The 23,154-nt window shown below is 38.0% G+C and overlaps 1 long non-coding RNA gene across 3 annotated transcripts in view; it reads right to left on the reverse strand.

Moving 5' to 3' along the window:
• Positions 1-328: 328 nt before the first annotated feature.
• Positions 329-23,154, reverse strand: part of LOC146401074 (uncharacterized) — a 129,481-nt gene continuing 106,655 nt past the window's right edge. The window contains exons 5-7 of one of the 3 annotated variants that reach the window (XR_014813568.1): positions 6,046-6,101; positions 4,645-4,675; positions 329-4,255 (exon numbers count right to left, since the gene is read on the reverse strand). This is a non-coding gene — a long non-coding RNA (uncharacterized LOC146401074). Of the gene's footprint in view, positions 4,259-4,644; positions 4,676-6,045; positions 6,102-23,154 lie in introns of all 3 variants that reach the window. The other 2 variants (XR_014813567.1, XR_014813566.1) reach the window with 2 other exon arrangements.

Genomic DNA, 23,154 nt, shown 5'->3' on the forward strand with positions numbered 1-23,154 from the left:
ATGACTTTTTGTCATTTTCCTGCTGGTTGGGTTCACCTCATATGAATCAATAAGATTTTATAGTACCTCGTTGCTACTGTTTCAATAAGATGACAAAAACAAATGGGGAATATTAAATATGGTAACAACCTAAGGCATACACTAAGCAGTATATACAAAATAGTGATCAAGGTATTTTGGGCTTTACAGAATTTGTGAACAAGGCATTTATGATGCAATTCAATCAACTATAATTGGAAAAGAGAAAAGTACCTGATTGGATGCTAATTCTCCGATATAAACCACACCCCCACACAAAATTAGGAGATGAATCTTTAGCAAAGTCCTCTTTTTTTTTCTTTTTTTTTTTCTTGTTTTCTTTTTTTTTTTTTTTTTATTTCTCTGTGAAGTCTTTACAGAAAGATTAACCCTGAGCCCAGAGGTTTCAAGATCTTTTCCTTGCTAGGTAAATATTGATGTAAGTGTGAAATTCTCAATCTCCTGTGATTGTTCCTGTTTAGAAAATTATATTCTGTGAATTAATTGAAGAGGGAATTTTGAGTAATTAACAGAAATCACCTTTTCATTGTGAGATTAATAGTATATACAGATATCAACTTTAGAGCTTAGCCATGCTTCCGTCTAAATAGTGAATTCGAGAATGACCTAAAAACTGCTTGGTTTCTCCCAACTTTTAGTTCAGCTCGACCTTCCCATTCACTATTACTAAGTCAGCAAAGGATTTCTGCTGGTCGTCAAGGAAACTATAATATAGAAAGGATTGAAAATGATGATAATCTCATTTCCCATAAACCTGTAAACAAGAGAGAAACTGAAGAGAAAAAGCACACAGGCATGCATTGTCCCTTTGGAGAAAATAGGTGTGAAATTCTCCTACAAAGAGGCTCTTCAGAAACAGGGCATCCTGTTTTACACTAGGGGAAAAAAAGGAAAAGTGAGAATCAGGGATTCTCTAGAGGTAATGGGATAAAGGAGGGGGAAAAAGGGGTTGTGAAGAATAAGGACATGACTTTATTACAAATGCAGGAGGAATTTTTTTTTCCTTTGTAATTTAAAAATTGGAATCACCAGCCTGCAAGTCCCCCAAATACTTTGCCTTTTCATACAGCGAGACAATTTTATGTAACAGTATAATATAAGCAAGTTTTAGGAAAAGTTAATGCAAACACAATCTCAGCAGTAGCATTTTCATATTTCACCGAATAGTGTTAGAAACATCCAGAACTATCGCTTTATTAAAATTCTCAAATTAAGCCAAATTTATAAAAGTTTTCATTTCCTATTTTCCAATTTCAAAATATAAAATGGAAAAAAAAAAATCCCTCTGACACCAAAGAAGGAGGACGAAGAGGAGAGACAGAGGAGGAGAGAAAAGCAAAGCGTGCTTACACTGAATTTTCGCAGAGCCCATTCTGATCATGGAAAGATCCAAGTGAAAGTTCGGAGTCCAGATGAAATGGGGATAAGTAAGTATGCAAAGCACTGATAGAAGGAAAATACACCCAAATCAAGTTTCGATAATTTTACAATTTAGATCAAAACAGATCCTACATGGAGAACTGTTTGAACACTAATTGACTATAAGATATAAAATAGCACTTGTTTGCATTCAGTTAAATACACGATTACATACTTTCTATGGTCCTTCATTTCATACTGCTATTGCCCATCTCTACAAATACTAAAATTGAGGTCCCTGAGGCCCCAAATATACAAACTTCTGTGTTATTTCTCCCATGCTTGGCAGCCCTCCCTCCACCGGAAGCCAGCAGTAAACTAATACATGCCTCAAAGGTTGAAGTAAAATAGACAGGAAAGGACTGATTTTCTTCAAGGCTAGGTAGGGAGGTACCTTCTCAGTCTTCAATTCTTTGTTTCTACTAATAGAGTGATAGGGTTCAGGATGTGCCACCCCCAAAGCATGGAGCCTTGGCATATTGCACATTTTAAGCTGAAGGAGTAAGAAAACAGCAGAAGCAGAAAGGTCGCCCTGACCTTGCTCCAACCCCTGTCCTCTGAAGTGTCCTAAGATCCTCCTAGGAAAGGTTCCTCCCAGGTAACAAACAACGCTTGCTAAGTGCCGCTGTCATTAACACCACTTCCCCAACACTCACCCTGACATTCTCCGTGGCTGTCCACCCTTCATCAAAGCTGGCAAAATAATACTCAGGGTTACCTCCCCTCTTCATTTTCTTATGAAGGTTACTGGGTCATGTAACCGTCATCTGAATTAATTTATGTGCTTTTCTCCGGTTCATCTGTCATTGTCAGTTTAATTTTAAGACCCAGCCAAGGATGCTCAGAGAGTGAAGGGAACCTTTTTCCTCCCCTCCAAGAGATGTACGTTCCTGTCTCCCCAAATCAATTTTTTAGGGGTTCTTCTCATTGAAGACTTTAAAAACTAGAAGAGTTTTCAAGACAGTTGTTAACAGAGCTATCAAGAAGGCTTAAAGGTTTAAAAGGAAATTCAAAATCAATTTAGTTCAGCTCAGAATCCCTCTGACAGATTTGCTTTAAAATGTAGAAAGGAAAGAGAAATGGAATAATGGAATGTTTAGAGGCTTTTGCTAGAAGGAAAATGGCTCTTCCAAAAGAAAGTTTGATGCCCTACATATTTTTTCCCGGCTAGTTTAAATTGATGTGTGGGAGATGAAGACAACGAGCTACCCCCTGGCTGTTTGGCCCCTCAGTATCGGTGTGCTCCGGCTCAGAGCTCACTACCGCGTCCCCTACCTACTGCTGGGTGTTCCTGTGGGACTGGGAGCTTGCAAGAAAGGACTGTCCCAAACTTATGACTAAGCTAATGTGTGGAGACTAGATCATTAATATTTAGTACTTAGTTTCAATTTTTATAGAAAAAAAAAGACACCTGGTAATTTTAAATCTAAAAAATAGTAAAATAATTGGCAGCAGAGGGAACTCTGATTTGGAACAGGTTTAACTTGTTATACCAAATGTTTAACTACAAGTGCAATAAATAATACTTAAAAGGGAGTTTCCGTTGTGTAGCTCAGCAGGTTAAGATCAACTAGTATCCATGAATATGAGGGTTCCACCCCAAGCCTCGCTCAGTGGGTTAAGGGTCCAGCATTGCCACAAGCTGCGGTTGTAGGTCGCAGATGCAGCTCGAATCTGGTGTTGCTGTGGCTGTGGTGTAGCCTAGCAGTTGCAGCTCCGATTTGACCGCTAACCTGGGAACATCCATATCCTGCAGGTGCAGCTGTAAAAAGAAAATAATAATACTTAGAAGAACTACTCATTTGTCAATACTTAGAAGAACTACTCATTTGTCTCTAGGAGATTACTTTTATAAACTATATGGTGATCCTTTGAGGGAGTAGACCCATGTTTTAAGCTACCTAAGTTATCTCCTACTTTTGCTATATCCAGTGATATGAAGGAAAAGAATTCAATAATCTAACTAGAACTTCAATAATAACGATGGCTGCCTTAATTGGTTTTACTCTATTTAAAGTACGATTTAATTTTTGGTCTAACTAAAAATGTAAAGAAGTCAAAGGAATTTACTTGGAACACTTGGTATGCATTTTAAGATCAAACCAAGGCCATTAGTGGCCATGTAAATATACTGTTAAGACACTTGGCAGAAATTGCCTCTCATCCTGTAAACTTCATCCCGAACTAGTACAATAGGTAATAAATTTCCTTTTAACAGCCTTGTTTTCCATTCCAAATAGTCTACTGATAAATGTCAGAGGGTGAGAATGCTTTTGCGGGATGATGGAAGGACATTGTTCTTAGGAAGAGACTCGCCAACTACACTGGAAATCCTGCTCCTTAGATTTCGCTTTATAAACCCCCTTTCAGTACCTCTTCCTTTTACACTGTAGATAAAATGGGGTTACTCTTATTATTCTTTTCTACATCAGCCATGATACATTTTATAAACACACATAAAAGCTTATGTTTCCCTTCATATTCCAAAAATAATGATATTATTTGAAAGATGAATCCGGTGTTATTGAAACATACGTGTATAAGCCTTGGTGTTCAGTCATGAAGGTCCCAATGGGAACATTTTTCTCCCGAATGTCACAGGGACTTTGGGTCACAGATTGTTTTGCCTCCCTTCCTTGTCAAGAACCAGCCACACCAGCAGGGAATGAAATCAGCAGGATGCTTGGCAGCCAGCTTCAAAAAGGCCACCTCTTCACTAATGAGACACTGAGAAGGGACAGCCACAGAGTCTGATGAAATTCCACTATGAAACCTTTGATGCTTCCAGGTGCATTTTCTGCTAGAATCAAAAGAAAGTAAGGAAATATATAAGATCCTGCAGACTAATGCAATAGAACCATCATAGCCAAATGTAACCACAATGTGGAGACACAGCTTTGACATTTATTTAGCTTGATACAATTAGTATTCCAATGTTTTAAGAGAGTTAAATTTTTATATTACACTGGCTATTATTGTAATTTTCCACAAAGCTGCCTTAAATGCCAAATGAAAATTATTTTCTGGCTGAAAGATTCATTACTAGCAAGAAAAATATTTTTCTAATTGGAACAGAAAACTGGATGATCTGAAGTCCCACCAAATTACACAGAATGACTTCATGCTGACAAAAGCCCTGATGAGACCCTGTGGTGGGTCTAGACGTTGTGGTGGGAAGAGGCTCACCTCTGCTCCGTGCGGCCAGGGAAGCACCTACCTGTGGGTAGAACACAGATAATGAGACGAAAACTAATACTGAATCAAAGGCCTGTGGCCACCCTGGGGTGAAGGGGAAGGGAAGGTGCTAAATAACATCCCTTTACATAATTTCTAAGGCATCATTTCATTATGATGTATCTACTCCAGGCTTCCAACTAAATAGAGATTATGAACCAGGTAGCTTAAAATTTCAAACGTTGGATCCAGACAATTTAAATGTGGACAGGGAGTTTCTGCATTATCATCATGAGGATAGACTCATGGGCTCACTGCAGGACCAGTGGAGTTGACCAGGAGGCCACTGGCACAACCTCCTGGGAAAGATTTCATCGCCTGGCTTTGGAGGAGAGAGAACCCTCACATCTGTCCTTGCTTTGTTGTCTAGAAAAAAATCACATGGCCGCCCATAAAGGTTATTGGGAGAGAATTCCTACAAGAGAAAAGAAACTGATTTTACAGAGAAAATGTGTTATGTACTGAAAATACAATGCTGAGTCGCTTGAGACCAAAGTAAGGTCCTCAGGGACCTGATAAATACTTCTTTCCTGGAGCACTGCACATACTCCCTTAATGAGATGATGTGGGTATTCGAAATACACAGGAATACCCCAAAACATATTACTTTTAAACAGAGTCCTTGCCCTTTATATTATTGGGAAAATGGGAGAAACCTCAATGAGGTCTAAGGATAAGACAGATATTAATACTTATTTCCATATTTGGATGGCTGCTCCACATGGGGATGTTGGATGGTTGTGTAGGAGAATGTCTTTATGTATATGAAATGCATACTGGGAGTTCCCATCATGGCTCAGTGGTTAATGAACCTGTCTAGGATCCATGAGGATGTGGGTTTGATCCCTGGCCCTACTCAGTGGGTTAAGGATCCAGTGTTGCCCTGAAGGGTGGTGTAGGTTGCAGATACGGCTCAGATCCTGGCTTGCTGTGGCTGTGGCATAGGCCAGCAGCTGTAGCTCTGATTTGACCCCTAGCCTGAGAACTTCCATATGTCACAGGTGTGGCCCTAAAAAACAAAAAAAAAAAGAAAGAGAGAGAGAGAGAGAGAAAGAAAGAGAGAGATGCATACTACCTAAAACACCTGAGGTGAGGAGACATCAAGCCCACAGGTCCTCTCAAATGGTCGAAGAAAATGAAAGCTCTTGGTCCTAAACTTACAACTTTTTGTGAGTTTGTAAGATTAAGATGGCTTTAAAAATTATGGATATATTGGAGTTCCCCTTGTGGCTCAGTGAGTTAAGAACCTGACTAGTGTCCGTGAGGATGAGGCTCAATCCCTGGCCTCATTCAGGGGGTTGAGGATCTGGCATTGCCACAAGCCGTGGCATGGGTTGTAGATGTGGCTCGGACCTGGTGCTGCTGTGGCTCTGCTGTAGGCCTGCAGCTCATATGCCACAGGTACACCCCTAAAAAATAAAGGAGAAAATAGATATATAATTTATACAATGCTTAATGTATCATATATAAGCACATATAATTTTATTATATATGTAGAGTTCTCTCCATGACCTAGCTTAAACCTACCATTCTAGCATTTTTACTCATTATGCCCCTTCATAAATCCCATATACTCCAATTAATTAGTTTATTGGCTCTTTTCTAACATAACAGGCTGTTGTAGGCTTTACCACTGATGTGACTTTCTCTGGTACCTCCACCAAAAGAAGCTTTCCACAAAAGAAAATCTGCCTGCCAAATTCCAAATTCTATTTATCTTTGAAAACATATCCTAAATGACATCTCCTCCATAAAAATCTGTCAGAACCTAGTCTAATGTCTCATACATAATCTGTGCTCAGAAGACATCCAGTGAAAAGAACTCAATCACTTGGGACTGGAAAGGTTAAAGATAAGTTCATAGAAATCGAACATGAGCTGGACTGTTGGCAGCAGTCCAAAGGTAAAGACTTGATTTTTTTATTATACAAACAAGAAAAAAAAAAGGATATCAAAAAAAGGAGATATAAAAGGGTTATGTGACGGTCAATTTGGGAAAGCACCTTAATGATACCTGGGAAAGAGTGTAGAAGAGATTCAGATCATGGTAGCTGGAAGCATAGAAACCTAGACCTGCTATATTTAGGGACTGCACAATAATCTAGAAGGCTGAGAAATCCAAGGAGAAGTAAAGAGATTCTTCACATGCAAGGCGTTAAATAAAGCAAGACTAGATTCTTATAAAATATGGGGAAAGGGTCTAGATTTTATTTTGTTCAATTGCTTAAAGAAACAGTGTTGTGTCACAGGCAAAGATTAGTGATACTCCTCAAACACTGCAATGGGAAGAAGAGCCAACAAAGAAATTACACCGTCTGGCTGCATATGTCTTAAACCACTATCCTGCAAAAAGACAGTCTATATTGAAAATATTTTATTAATCATGGTCATGAGAGCCCAAACCGGTACCTGTGGAAGAAACAGAGTGTTCCTGCTTCTCCCTGAATTTCCTGAATCATAAAACTTGAAAGACAATGATGTATAATTCCCATGTACCTAGAATATTTCATCAGAGGTCTACCAAGAATTGTGCAGACATTACTGATTGCTGCTTTGCTATGAATGCCATGTTTTAAAGGGACTTCCTCATGGATGGGGGAAAAGGATGTAAGTGATTCCAGTTTTTGAAGGAAAATATTGGAATAATGCCATTTTGCAAGAATCAGCAGTTTGACAAATGAAGCTCTCACTTGGGAAACAACAAGAAGCAATTTCATAATCGAGCAAAGTTGCCAGTGTGAAACAGCTGTCACTTCACCCTTCACCCTGCATTCTCTATGACATTTTAGGAAGCTTGGGATTTCTGATAAGCCACGGATCACCTGTTTTATCAATACTTTCACTTCACTAACAATTTCACTACAGTACCAAAGAAATCTCACAGGATCCTCAAAAAGGAATTCGTTTTTGCAAAAAAGATTTTCTGAGTAAAATATATCGAAATTTATCCCAGAAAGCTTGGAGCTTCTCTGTCTGATTATGCCACCCTGTTTTCCTGTTCCCAGCCTGTCCCTCAGACAGGTCCCTTATTTTTGCTACTAGATCTTTTTCTTTCTCATGCCAGTCTCTTGAGACTAGTGTGCCTTGAGTAGAAGACTTTCAAGGTATCTTCCGACCCTGAGATTCTGTCATTTTGAGTATGAAATGTCCTTGATATGATCAATTAGAATTAGCCATAACAAAGTCTCTGGTTCCTTTAAGTTTTACTTCTCGAAACCCCAAATTAAGCTTAAATTCACTAGGCAAAAATAAATCATGTGGCCATTTTTGCAAAATATCACTCCCTTGGGGTGCTTCCCCAGAAAGGAATTAAAAAGAAAAGGGTTCATTTTCACTCTGGGAGTGAATAATAAATAATAGCTTATAATGGCAGAACCTATAGGCTCTAGGGTGCTGAGAATAAATCAGGGTGGACCTGCTGTGAAAGAGGCAGTGGTCCTAATAAGTAGTAGGCAGAAGACCCAATGAGAAATATAATGATTTCCATCATGCCTTTCCATTAATTTGCGGTTGGTATAGTGAGCTTTGGTCCACACACACGCTTCTGTTCTCCTCTTACCTCTTGATTTGAACATCAGTTAGATGCTACAGCTGAAGATCAAGAAGAAGGAACTTATTTCCAAAAGGTGTGGAGAAGACCTAAGCAAATATTCAGCCTATTTAGTCTATTTGAGTGAATATACTAAGCCTAAGAGATTAATAAATGCTGTTGGGAGGATTGTACAGGAACACTCAGAAATTGTAATAAATCCCTTTCTACATAAAATGTCTCCTAAACGGAATTCTGAGTGGGGTAGTAGACACATTTCACATGTATCAAGTTGATGGTATCATCACTTTTCAAATTCTTACGTAAAGAATATCATTCTTTGATCTATAAACTAGAATATTCTAAAGACAGCTGTTTCCACAAAAACAAACAAAAAAAATCATAAATCATGTAGCTTTAACCAGTCTTTTGAAAAAAGAGAAAATTAACTTGAAAGCAAATGTTAACATTTGAAGTAACCAATTAGAACCTAGTATTGAAAATTAGCTGTTTGGTTAAAACAAATTTTATGTTCTATAAAGCAATGACTGATTTTGCTATATTGCTAGGGTCGGGGGGAACACTTCAGAATTGGTTCCTTACTATTTTGAACTGGCTATTAAGTTAAATCAAAGGGAAAAAATAGTTGAAAATTTACAGAACCTAACAGCACTGTATCAAAATTTCCTGTACTTCCAGTTATTAGCACGTTTTCATTTTTAGTTAACCCCAATGAAATGAGTCAAGACAATAAATAATGGCATATTTGTAGCAAGCGTTTCAAAGTTAATGAGAGTTATTAAAGATAATTTTTATCACACGCCTTCCCTGCAAAGCCAGGAGATTAATAACTAAATAGGGACATTACCCACAGCTTGGCTGCCAGGAAGAATTATATAAACTAATTAACAGAAGACCTTGGAGGAAAGAGGAAAGTGGTTTCATTAACAATCTCTTTTTTTTTTGGCTTTTTAGGGCCATACCAATGGCATATGGAGGTTCCCAGGCTCGGGGTCGAATCGGAGCTACAGCTGCCGGCCGGCCTACACCACAGCCACAGCAATGCCGGATCCAAGCCGCGTCTGCAACCTACACCACAGCTCATGGCAACACCAGATCTTTAACCCACTGAGCAAGGCCAGGGATCGAACCCACAACTTCATGGTTCCTAGTCGGATTCGTTTCTGATGGACCACAACAGGAATTCCTCATTTATAATCTTGATTAAAAGGAAGGGAGAAAAGATACAACAGAGAAAAAGATAAACAGATTAGGCTATGAACTATTATTTCTTTATAATATGTCATAACTAAAATAAAGAGGAAAAAGTTAATAAAATGTCTTCAGGAAAAGTCATGAAACTGAAAAGAAACATATAAGGTAAAATTAGTAAACAAATAAATGAAAAAAAATTAAATTACAAATTAAAATTTCGAAAACATGGGAATTCCCATCGGGGCTCAGCAGTAACGAATCTGACTAGCATCCATGAGGATGCAGGTTCGATCCCTGGCCTCGCTCAGTGGGGTAAGGATCTGGTGTTGCCGTGAGCTGTGGTGAAGGTTGCAGATGCAGCTCAGATCCCACGTGGCTGTGGCTGTGGTGTAGGCCAGCAGCCACAGCTCCAATTCAACCCCTTGTCTGGGAACCTCCATATGCCCCAGGCATGGCCCTAAAGAGACAAAAAAAAAAAAAAAAAAAAAAAGACAAAAAAATTTTTTTGAAAACATGTTACACCTAATAAGTGTACAAAATAAAAATAAGGTAATTATTTATGCTGGTAATCTGGATATGTAAATTATAAATATTTTAGAAATCAGTTTTACTATCTATCCAAAAAATCATGAAAACAGTAGCATCGTTTGATACTCATCAGGATCAAATTTTCCTAAGGATTATATAAAAGAAAGCATATCTATATTCATTGCAAAATTAATTATGGCAGAAAAAAAGACTAGAAAATTAATTAAATTTTGGACTATATTGAGCAACAATTAAAATGTTATTTATGGGTATTTTGTATCAACATATCATAAATATTAAGTGGAATTATTTGCCGAAAAACTGTACAATGGTAGAGAATAGAGAGAAATGTAGAAAAAGAAAAAAATTGAGTGGAAATATTGCTAATTCTGAATCTAACTTTTATCTACATTTTGTTATAACTTATTTGGGGAGAAAAATAATAGAATAAAAGATTGCTCAGACTTCTATTGGAATTCAATCATTTTAAGATAAATATAAGCTCTTCCAGTTAAATATGCTTTGCAATTTATTTCAGAAACAATATCCTTCAATTATATACATGCTGTGAAATTATATTCAATAAAACATTTGGTCAGTGCTAGGTTTAACAGGATATTTCACCGAACGAATTGAGAATGTTTGAGATTCTAGGACAAGGGACTCAAGTCTGGTGGAGAACGAGAGAAAAGGCAATACAGACAGAACCAGAACTGTTCTAATAAGAAATCACGGCAGGGTGCTTGGTGAGGAGAAAATGAAAACCACCAGAACTCTCCTTTACATCCCTTACAACTTTACTTGTATGAAGATGCATAAAAATTGCTGCATGCATTTCATTAGAATGCAAGCTCACTCTGCCTGCACAAACCATTCAGTTGCTTTTGTAAAGGTCCAAGTTAATGATATGTCCCCAGATATTATACATAAATATCTAAACCAAGCATTAGAGCAGGAGTCAAAAGCTAAGGGCCCAGCGGCTCAAACAGACTTAAAGATTTATGTCTGGGTGGATGCAATATTGACCAAATTTTGAACTGGAATGTGGGACGGTGGAGTAAGTGGTTTGGACCAATTCAAACATTCTAGCCATTTGCCTGGCTCCCAGGGGCACTGGAGCAGACATATTTGACACCTGTGTTAGATACAGGCTTTCGGGCCCCAAACTAGTGGCAAAATGAATGTGATCTAAAAAGTCTGGTGACTAGGCCCCAGCTTAATTTTCCTGTCAAAGCTTGGGGCTGTGTGGCCATTTTGATGTCCTCAAAAAACTGTGGTTGCTGAAGTTGGGGAGGTGGGACGGCCTCACCCCTTCCTTCTCTTCCCTTCGCCCAGGGGCTGAAATATTTTGCAGCTGTTGCCTTGGGACCAAACCATCAGTGCAAGGCTGGAAGGCGTAAACCTTAGTAAGCTGAGAAAGTATCCCAAAGGCTCTTAGCCTCTTTCTCTGTCTTGACCTGAGAGCAGCAGCTCTTGGCCACCCTTAATTGACTATTAGGCAATAACATTCAAACGTGATGAAATTGTCATTATTGATAGTGGAGGGAGCATCTTCTGCCCCCATTTAAAAGAAAAAGAGCATGATCATAACATAGTGCAATTAGACACACATTTCATTTAACACCTTTCCCCTAAGAATTTCAGAAGTTCATAGCAATTAGCTGGTTAATTTTTAATGAATGAGGTATTTTTATTCTTAGAGACTGCCAACCACATATAAAAAGCAGAACTGGAATTTTAAGATGTGGGAGAAAAGATAGAATAATAAAAAGAAGTTAAATGCATTGCCCTTTCAGGGGCTTTAAATCTGTCTAATAGGAAGAAATATTGCATTTAATAGATAAAGGCATCAGTCAGGCATGGTCTAGGTGTGTTTTCTCCCTCTGGCATTTTTGCACAACTAGATTCAAATAATGCGTAATCACTCCTCCTGTGTACTAAGCGTGGCTGCTACTCAGGCATCTTTAACTTTTTGGTGACATCTACTGTACAAATGGGGAAATGCTGTGGAATCATTCTGTATTCAGCGTCTATTCTAGAAATTATTTTATTTTTAATGTAAATGCTAAACTGTTTTGATATTTCCCTTCAATGCAAGAAAACTTTAAGGATATGTAAGTAAATCCCATATATATTACAGCATAGAGCCATAGAAATGTCAGGTTGTGCGACAAATCCTAACTTAACTTTCTGGTAGTTAAAGATGTAATTTAAAGACTGCTGGACAAAAATAAACTCAAAATGGCTGAAAGACTTAAACATAAGACAGGACACCATCAAACTCCTAGAAGAAAACATAGGCAAAACACTCTCTGACATCAACATCATGAATATTTTCTCAGGTCAGTCTCCCAAAGCAATAGAAATTAGAGCAAAAATAAACCCATGGGACCTCATCAAACTGAAAAGCTTTTGCACAGCAAAGGAAACCCAAAAGAAAACAAAAAGACAACTTACAGAATGGGAGAAAATAGTTTCAAATGATGCAACCGACAAGGGCTTAATCTCTAGAATATATAAACAATTTATACAACCCAACAGCAAAAAAACCAATCAATCAATGGAAAAATGGGCAAAAGACCTGAATAGACATTTCTCCAAAGAAGATATACAGATGGCCAGCAAACACATGAAAAAATGCTCAACATCGCTGATTATAAGAGAAATGCAAATCAAAACTACCATGAGATACCACCTCACACCAGTCAGAATGGCCATCATTAATAAATCCACAAATAACAAGTGCTGGAGGGGCTGTGGAGAAAAGGGAACCCTCCTGCACTGTTGGTGGGAATGTAAACTGGTACAGCCACTATGGAGAACAGTTTGGAGATACCTTAGAAATCTATACATAGAACTTCCATATGACCCTGCAATCCCACTCTTGGGCATCTATCCAGACAAAGCTCTACTTAAAAAAGACACGTGCACCCGCATGTTCATTTCAGCACTATTCACAATAGCCAGGACATGGAAACAACCCAAATGTCCATCGACAGATGATTGGATTCGGAAGAGGTGGTATATATACACAATGGAATACTACTCAGCCATCAAAAAGAATGACATAATGCCATTTGCAGCAACATGGATGGAACTAGAGAATCTCATCCTGAGTGAAATGAGCCAGAAAGACAAAGACAAATACCATATGATATCACTTATAACTGGAATCTAATATCCAGCACAAATGAACATCTCCTCAGAAAAGAAAATCATGGACTTGGAGAAGAGACTTGTGGCTGCCTGATGGGAGGGGGAGGGAGTGGGAGGGATCGGGAGCTTGGGCTTATCAGACACAACTTAGAATAGATTTACAAGGAGATCCTGCTGAATAGCATTGAGAATTTTGTCTAGATACTCATGTTGCAACAGAACAAAGGGTGGGGGAAAAAATGTAATTGCAATGTATACATGTAAGGATAACCTGACCCCCTTGCTGTACAGTGGGAAAATTAAAAAAATTATTTAAAAAAATTATAAAATAAAATAAATTAAAAAAAAAAAAAAAAGACTGCTGGGAGTTCCCGTCATGGCTCAGCAGTAACAAATCCAACTAGTATCCTTAAGGACACAGGTTGGATCCTTGGCCTCACTCATTGGGTTAAGGATTGGGCATTGCCGTGAGTCCTGAGCTGTGGTGTAGGTCGCAGTCCTCTCTCAGATCCTGAGTTGCTGTGACTGTGATATAGGCCAGCAGCTACAGCTCTGATTTGACCCATAGCCTGGGAACTTCCATATGCCATGGGTGCAGCCCTCAAAAGAGACATACATACATATATAAATACTTTCCAAAACCTTTCTATAAACATGAGGAAAATATTACCATGAGTATTTAAATGCATTCTCTTATACTTAAAGAAACATTTCTGAGGAGTGAATTAAATATTATTGTAATGGGGATTTTAAAGTACATTATTAAAATTAATATTATAATGATAATATTTACAGTAGACCTTGAATTTTAAAGGAAATAAAAGCTCCAAATCAATAGCCAACCTGACTTTCTCTTTCTCACTCTCACTATAAAAAATAGCACAATTATGCCATGAACCAGCATCATTCATACTAAATTATGTCCAACCTGTTCCATGGCTGATGGTTTGCAAAAGACTTAATTTATATAGCTTAGGATTATAATTAGGAAATTCTTTCAGAGGCATTTGGTAATTCAACAACCATGTAAACTCAATTTTTTATTGCATGTCTGTTAAATACAGTATTACTTTCACCAATGTAACACATGTGACAAAAGGGTATCACTCTCAAAGGAAACCTCAAAGTAGGAGGGCTCCCTGTTGCATAGCACAACCCGGTCTCACCCCCTCTGGTAAGAGGTAAGAAGACACTTCCCTCATTGGCTGTGGTTCTCCAGGTCTTAAAAAAACAAACCAACCCTATTTTTTCAACCTGCCCATTGTAATCCAGTGGACAGGCCGCCGTTTCAAGTTTGCTTTGAAACTATAGACGTAAACAAGCCTAGAGTCTCACATTACATGAGCATAAATTTAAACTATTAAGCAATTCCTTCTCCACTGTGATTTACTTTCCAGTCCTTGGTCTCTTTTTTCAAAAACTTAATGACCCCAAGGCCCAATATGATTGAAAAAATAACCCAGGTCAATTAATCACCGAATCATTGTCATTATTTTTATAATCATTATAATTTAGTAATTACAGATGAAATTATTACTTATTAGGCAAATATTTATTGGCAAGGCTGATTCACCCTATGAACAATAACATGTAGACTATTTTCAAGAGTTTGTAGCCTAGAAGGGAAATATCAACAGTTCAAACCAAATCAGAAGGTGCTGAGTAACAAAATAAAATATACAGTAACGAGATTAGGATTCTGAAAAAGCTGAAAGAATCAGAGGAAAAACTATGGAGAAAGAGATCCGCTTGGTTGAATGGGAGGAGGGTGTGCCTTTTCAGAGTCCTGGTGTGGACAGACCAGGGAAGGAGGAATTCAAGAGCCAGCCCAGGAAGGAGGTCACACAGAGACAGGAGGGCCCAGACAGGGGCCTGCCACTGAACAGCCTTGTATGTCTGCTCAGTGGATAAAGGAGTGGCAAGGAAACAGAGGCTATGACACCTCACAAAGGGCCTGACTTGACAACTGAAGAGTTTGATGTATTTACTGGGAATGTCGAGTGCTTTACCCCAGATCCCTGGATTGGGGGAAGGCAAATGTCTTCCAATCTGAGTTTGAAGTCCATGACCTTTTAGCTTCATCTCAACGCTAAGAGTTGTGCTGGGTTGGGTTTTCATTCTTCATACGCTTTAGCTTTCTGCCCTCAAGTAAGGCTTTTTGGCAAGGTACCACCGCAGTTCAGTTTACACTTCTGATTCTGGATAATCTTTCTTTCCCCCACTTTCTCTAAAAATTATAAACAAATTATCACAAATTACAGACAGTCCCTATTTTGCCCTGGGAAATCATCTATATGCTGCCAATTTTTAAATTCTTTAGATTTTTCTCTCCAAATAGGTTTTTATAATACTCAGCCCTAGACTTTCCCTTACCACTTCTAGTAAGGAAAATGATACTCTGGGAACATAACTCCTCTGACCACAGAAGGTGGGAAAGTAATAGTATAGAAAAAAGCAGAGATGCAAGAAGAACTTCACCCAATTCAGGTGCTTTCAATCACCTTCCAAAAAACCTCCTGATTCACTTTCTCTTAATGTTAAATAATCCCTCCTGTGACCTGTCAGTAAAGTATATAAATAGCACACTTGAAATGCCTAATATACAAGTACAAATATATTCAGAGCAAATTAAATTCAGTTGACAACTGAAATGCAAATCATAAATATATACATGTTGAGATTCTGCCTAGAATTTAATTTCCATCCTAATTCTAGAAATAAGTAAAAATTTTTCTACTAGACCACGTTTGGAATTCTCAACTCTAGCTTGGGCAAGCATAATTTTGAGGCTCCAGTCTATGAATTTATATATTTTTTCATCATTTATCACTGTGTTTCTACTAACTTCAGCCTATGAGTAAAATTAAGTCACCATCCTTTATTTTTGATTTAAAGTTTCAGCCTAACTTCACACAAATGATCGAAGGAAAATAGGACAAAGTCAACTGAGAGAGAGAATTTAAAGGTATTTTACATTTCTATACTAATTTTTAAATGTCTATACGAGTCGGGCATCTTAATTTCAGCTCTGTACAAATCTGTGGTAAGCAGATGAAGTGGCCACAAGGAAGTCACACTTCTCTCAATAGCGGAATTCTATTCTCTATGATAAATACACACACACTAAACTGATTTTCCCTACAGGCACATCTCTCCCTGACATAACATTGTCAGGACTGCTGTCGACTGACAAAGCAGGTTGCCCCTAAATGAGATGATTTAAGAATGACCACGTCATTCGTTGTCCAGATCAGGACATTTTCGAGAGGAAAAAAATTATCTTTTTCATACTGTTTTCGAAACTCTGTAAATTTTATTTTCTAGAACTAAAAATTACCTCTCTGTGTAAACTGAGATAAAAATTGTAGAATTTCTTCATATGCATCATCGAAGCGTTAAGGATATAATCGCATAATAAAGATAGAAGAACAAAATCCATGTTTGACCAGACTAGAATCAAGACGGCGGAACAGGAGGAAGCAGACTCACACCCTCCAGCAAACGCATTAAAAATACACCTACATGTGGAACGTTCTCACTGAACACTAACTGGAGACTAGCAAAAAGAAGGCTCTACACCCAAAGCTGCAAGAAGTTGTATGGACTTGAGTAGGAAGGGAAGAGAAATGACCAGGCGGGCACCTGGCCCCCTAAGAAGGGACTCAGAGAAAGAGAGAGAGTACACAGGTGGAGAGCCACCGGGGGGTGGGGGGGGGCAGTTTGAGCTACACACTGGGTGCCCAGCCCCTGGAGTCCAACAAAGGGAAGACAAACTCCCTCAGCTGGTTGAAAAGCCAGGGGGACTTATGGAAAGGCTTGGGAATCCTGGACTCAGCACATGAGAAGCACAGGAATACTTTTTTTTTTTCCCAAAGCAGAGCTGCGAGGGCTGAGCTGAAACTGAGAGGATGGCTGGCTCATTTCCCAGGACCACCAGAGGGTGTGCCCCGGCCTGTGCCAAGGAACGCATTGCTTGCTTTACACTGCAGCTCCACACTAGAGTAAGGGAAGCCGTAACTGAGGAAAAAGCTCAGCTGGGAGACACTGAGGAGGCTCCAACCTTAAGCAGTGTCTGAGCAGGGAAGGGCGGCCATCCCTGCAGTATTGCTCAAGTGGTCTGTCAGAGGCAGTATTGATCTCTGACAGTGTCCAGACCGCCACAGCTCATGCACCAACCCTCACTGGATATCCATACTAGCCCCTCTTGTTCTGTCACTGCTCCACTGTGGGGCAAGGATGCTGGTGCTGGGACAGGGAAAGGCACACACTTAAAGGAAACTGAGCCAGCTTGGTTCTGAAACTAGGACTTCTACTCCAGCAACCTGGGACCTGATCCTAGCCCTGATGGAGTAGTGATGGCCACTGAGCAGAGAGGAAGCCCTGCCTCATACCTGTCTCTCACCTTGGGCCCTCCATCACCAGCCCCACTTCCTACAAGGTTATAGCTGCTAGCACCCTAAGGAAAAATGTGATTTATGTGCACATCAAAACCACTGTCTTGGAACTCAGCGGTAATTAACCTGACTACTATCCATGAGACTCAGGCTTGATCCCTGGCCTTGTTCAGTTGGTTAAGGATCCAGCATTGCCATGAGCTGTGGTATAGGTTGCAGACACAGCTCAGATCCAGCATTGCTCTGGTTGTGGCATGGGCCAGCAGCCGTAGCTCCAATTCAACCCCTAGCCTGGAAACTTCCATATATCATGGGTACAGCCCTAAAAAGTAAAAAAAAAAAAAAAAAAAAGAAAAAAAAAAAGAAAATCCACAATAGATACACAAAATTAAGATAGAAAGGAACACAACTATACCACTAAAGAAAATTATTAAACCATAAGGAAAGAAACTAAAAGAAGGAAAGAAAAGGGAAAAAAGCTACAAAACAACCAGAAAACAAATACTAAATGTCAGTAAGTATATACCTTTCAGAAATTACTTTAAATGTCAGCGGACTAAATGCTCCAATCAAAACACATAAGTGGCTGATTGGATAAAGAAACAAGACACTTCTAGGGGAGTTCCCATTGTGGCACAGTGGAAACAAATCCAACTAGGAACCATGAAGTTGTGGGTTTGATCCCTGGCCTTGTTCAGTGGGTCAAGGATCCAGCGTTGCCATGAGCTGTGGTTTAGGTCTCAGACATGGCTCATATCTGGTATTGCAGCTGTGATGTAGGCCAGCAGCTGTAGCTCCGATTCAACCCCTAGCCTGGGAGCCTCCATATGCCACAGGTGTGGCAGTAAAAAGCAAAAATAATAATAATAATAATAATAAAATAGAAAGAAAGAAGCAAGACACTTCTATAGGCTGCTTATAAGAGACTCACTACAGAGCTAAACACACACATAGACTGAAAGTGAAAAGATGGAAAAAGATACTCCATGAAAATAAAAAATGAAGAGAAAGTGGAGATAGTAATGCTTATATCTTAAAAATAGGCTTTAAAGCTAAGTCTATAACAAAAGAGAAAGAAGGTATTAAAAAGAGATGACTATAAGAGGATATTACACTTCTAAATATATATGCACTCAATACAGGAACACCTAAGTATATAAAGCAAATATTAACAGATGTAAAGGGAGAAACTGACAATATACCAACGGTGGGGGACTTTAACAACCCACTTAGATCAATGGACTGATCATCCGGACAGACAATCAGTATGGTTACAGTGATCTTAAATGACACAACCAGTTGGGTTTAATAAATATCTATAGAACATTTGATCCAAAAACAGAAGAATACACATTCTTTTTAAGTGCACATAGAACATTCTCCGGGGTATATTAGGCTACAAAACAAGTCTCAACAAATTTTAAAGGATAGAAATTACATCAAGTGGTTTTTCTCCAGCCACAGTAGTATTAAACTAGAAATCAGTTATAGTAAGAAAAATGGGAAAAGCACAAACATGTGGAGACTAAACCACATGTTACTTAAAAACCAATGGGTCAATGAAAAAAATCAAGAAAATACCTTGACACAAATGGAAATGGAAACACAACTTTCCAAAATCAATGGGATGTACCAAAAGCAGTTCTAAGAAGGAATTTTATAGCTATACAGTACTACCTCATAAAAACAAGAAAAATCTTAAATAAACAACATAACCTTCCATATAAAGGACTTAGAAAAAGAACAAAGTGAAAGTCAGCAGAAAGGAGAAAATCATAAAGATCAGAGAGTAGATAAAAATACAAAAAAAAAAAAAAGAACAAAAGAAAAGGACAATGAAACCAAGAGTTGGTTCTTTAAAAAGATTTTTTTTTTAAATGACAAACTTTTAGTCAGGCTGGTAAAGAAGAAAAGATGGAGAGAACCCAACTAAACAAAATAAGAAAGGAAAGAGGAAAAATAACAACTGATACTACAGAGATACAAAAAATCATAAGGGAATAACTACAGTTATACGCAAACAAATTGGTCCACCTAGAAGAAATGGACACGTTTCTAAGAAACACACACTTCACCAAGACTAAACTAAGAAGAAATATCCAGTGTGAGCAGATCAATGAGTAGTCATTAAAACAAAATTGTAATTAATAATAAATTTTTTTAAACTGCCAGCAAACAGAAACCCAGGACCCAATGGCTTCACAGGGGGATTCTACCAAATACATAAAGAAGAGATAATACTTATCCTTCTTAGACTTATCCAAAAAACTGAAGAGGAAAGAACACTCCCAAATTCATTCTACAATGCCATGATTACCCAGACACTAAAGCCAGATATAGCCACTAAGATGGATGGATGGAAGGAAAGAGAGAAAGAGAGAGAGAGAGAGAGAGAGAGAGAGAGAGAGAGAGAGAGAGAGAGAGAGAGAGAAAGAGAGAAAGAGAGAAAGAGAGAAAGAGAGAAAGAAAGAAAGAAAGAAAGAAAGAAAGAAAGAAAGGGAGAGAAAGAAAGAAAGAAAGAAAGAAAGAAAGAAAGAAAGAAAGAAAGAAAGAAAGAAAGAAAGAAAGAAAGAAAGAAAGAAAGGGAGGGAGGGAAAGAAAGAAAGAGAGAAAGGGAAAGAAAGGGAAATGAAATTATAGGCCAATACTACTGATGAATATAGATGTAAAAATTCTTAACAAAATATTAGCAAACTGAATTCAACAATATATAAAAAGGACCACATACTATGATCAAGTGGGATTTCTTCCAGGGATGCAAGGACAGTTCAATTTCCTCAAATTAATCAATGTGATGTACCACATAGCGGAATTTGTTCTAAATGGACCAAGCACACATTTGTGGGCATCGCACTTATCAGGATCTGCTATAGAGCTGTGTGATTTTGAATGTTACTCTCTAAAATCCATTTCCCTCCTCTATAGAATATGGATAGTAACAGCATCTACTTCATAGGGTTTTTGTGAGGCTTAAGTGATGTTATGAAAATGTAATGGACTTACCACAGAGCCTGGCCAAAAGTATGTTCTCAATAAATGTCAGATGCTATTAGTATTTTTACTATCATTGTCATTATTATCATCATTATTTCCTCTGCTTTAGCTCTGTAAAGAGGGACAGGTTAAGGGACAGGTTGGATGACTTAAGTAGAATATATTTTAATACTACAGTAAGCATAAATGTGGGTAAGAACTACCTACCAATCACATTACAATTTAGAGCCATGTAAAGAAGAAATATGTTTTTACCCTCTTCTTAAAATTAAAATCTTAGTTATTTCAAGTTTTGGAGATTCCTGCACTTCCATGTTTATTGAGGCATTGTTCACAATAGCTAAGATAAGTAAACAACCTAAATATCCACTGAGAGTTAAATGAATAAAAGAAAATGTGGTGTATACTTACTATGGGATATTATTCAGCCATAGAAAAGAAGAAAATCCTGCCATTTGTGACAACAGGGATAGACCTGGACATTATGATAAATGCAATAAGCCAAAAACAGAAAAACAAATACTTCATGAACTTATTCATACATGGTTGGAGTTGTCAATCTTTTAAATACTCTAAGTTTGGGATCCTACTTAGAATTTTCTCTCTCTGAGATTATTTAAAAATCTATAATTTCTTATAAAGAATAATATACAAATAGAATTCATGTATTTAAACTCTACTTTTTAGTCTTCACAGTCTGTGGAACCCTCTCCAACAATTTTTGAGTTTGGAGTTTTACCTGTTGTCTAGTTTTATTGAAGAAGAAATTAGCATTTGATTCATTATCTTTCTAATTGACCTCCTGTGCCAAAGAGAAAGAAAAATACTGTTTATTTCCATTTTTAACAGAAAGTTCTTATTTTTCAAAAATCTTCTTTTAGCCAATGTATTTCTCAAAGACAGGTCAAATCTTTTGTGGAATGACAATACAAATGCATAAACACCACCACAGTTATTTTGATATGTAAAGGTTTTTTTAAATGGCACTCAGTTTCCTTTGACCAAAATACATGTACTTTTTTAAGTGTCTTGTTTTAAGGCACGGTCCTTCCAAGATTAAGTTGCTCTACAACAATTTGTAAATTTATACACAAACTTTTGCATACAATTTCAGAAGCTTCAGAGAACTCTTCGGAACTCCTAATGCCCATCATGACCTATTTTGAGATTAAGAAGGAAGCTGAATGTAAGAGTTTCACACTCAAAATACAAAGTCATTTATGATAAAGAAGAAAATTTTACCTTTGATGTCACCACCAAAGTGTGGAAATTAAAATACCAAATACGATGGGTCTATTTTAACCATACACCACAGATATGATTTCAATGGTTATTTATTTTGAAATAGTCATAGTACAGATGATTCAACCTAAAATTTATTATTTCCAAACATGAATATGAATGAGCTCAGCAAGTATATACTCAACACCGTTTTAAACAAATGATTGACTTGTCTTTAAAAAATCCATAGTTAGAAGAAAAAAAATCCATAGTTAATGTAATTAGATGATTATAATTAAATTCTTTTACAGATTGAAGTCTAGTCAGACTGTTGAGAATGTACAGTAATGTCATGGAAAATAAAGTGTAGATACAAAATATAACAGGATGTTAAAACGGAACTTCATCTGCTTCAGTTTTACATCAGGCCCAAGGGGAAAAGAGAACCATTGATGCCACCTGCCCTCCATTTCAAAGCATCTTGCTAAATCATTTATGGAGTAATATGCAAAGGAGGCAGTCAAAATATATTTGCATTTGTTGGCTCATTACCTAATTTAGGAATATGTAAGTCATTGGAGAAACCTAATAAATGAGAGAATTTCTTTAGCACAAGTTATCCAAATATGGTGGCATTTTACTTAACCCTTCTCTTGGCGTAAGCAAGAACAGCCTTCTCTTTCACCTCACAGCTACTGAATGGGTCAACCAAGGCACTGCTGAGAGAACTGTTTGGCTTCTAAAGTTTGGAGAGTATAAATATCCGATATCTGCCCTCCACCTGAGAAGTTCCAAAGGGAAAGTCTGAACCTGGGTCTGTAGATTAAAAAAGGATGCTACATTGCCCATCACATGTAGGTCAGAGAGGCGTGGTTCCTATGCTTAGACATAGATCTCAGAGGAAAGAGCAGCACAAGCATCATTTTAGGGGAATGACCTCTTCAAGAGGGGTTTCTGCCAGGAACAAGGAGCCTTTAGCAGGAAGAGATCAAAGATACTGTCCAATAAAGAAGTAGCTGGGGGACAAGGGAAACTTGGGAACCACTGTAGGAGAAATACTCCTCTTGGCATAAGAGCTGAATTTCAGTGTTCTTTCAAAGGGAGAATATCTAAGAACCCCATAAAATACTTCAGGATAAAAGTAATGAACACTAGGAATCTGCCATAATCAGAAGGCCCTAAATGCCAACTTATATCTGCCTCTGCCAACTAGGATTTTTCTCATGCCTCCTTTGCTTCCTCCAGAACCAACTCAGGAAATTGTAGGAGCAGGCTGCTGGAAGGTGATGTGGAGAAGATTTGGAACAAGGTGGGGCAGTGAAGATGTAGCCACACTCTCTTTCCAGGCTGCAATGGTTAATTTAATGTCAACTTGGCTGGACTAAGGAATACCCAGATAGTTGGCACACATTATTTTGGAGTTTG

Source organism: Sus scrofa, chromosome 8, assembly GCF_054392235.1.
Source record: "Sus scrofa isolate SSC_HxYL_T2T_F1_AM1 chromosome 8, Sscrofa_HxYL_maternal_Yorkshire_Landrace_v2.0, whole genome shotgun sequence".
In the NCBI taxonomy this organism is placed as follows: domain Eukaryota; kingdom Metazoa; phylum Chordata; class Mammalia; order Artiodactyla; family Suidae; genus Sus; species Sus scrofa.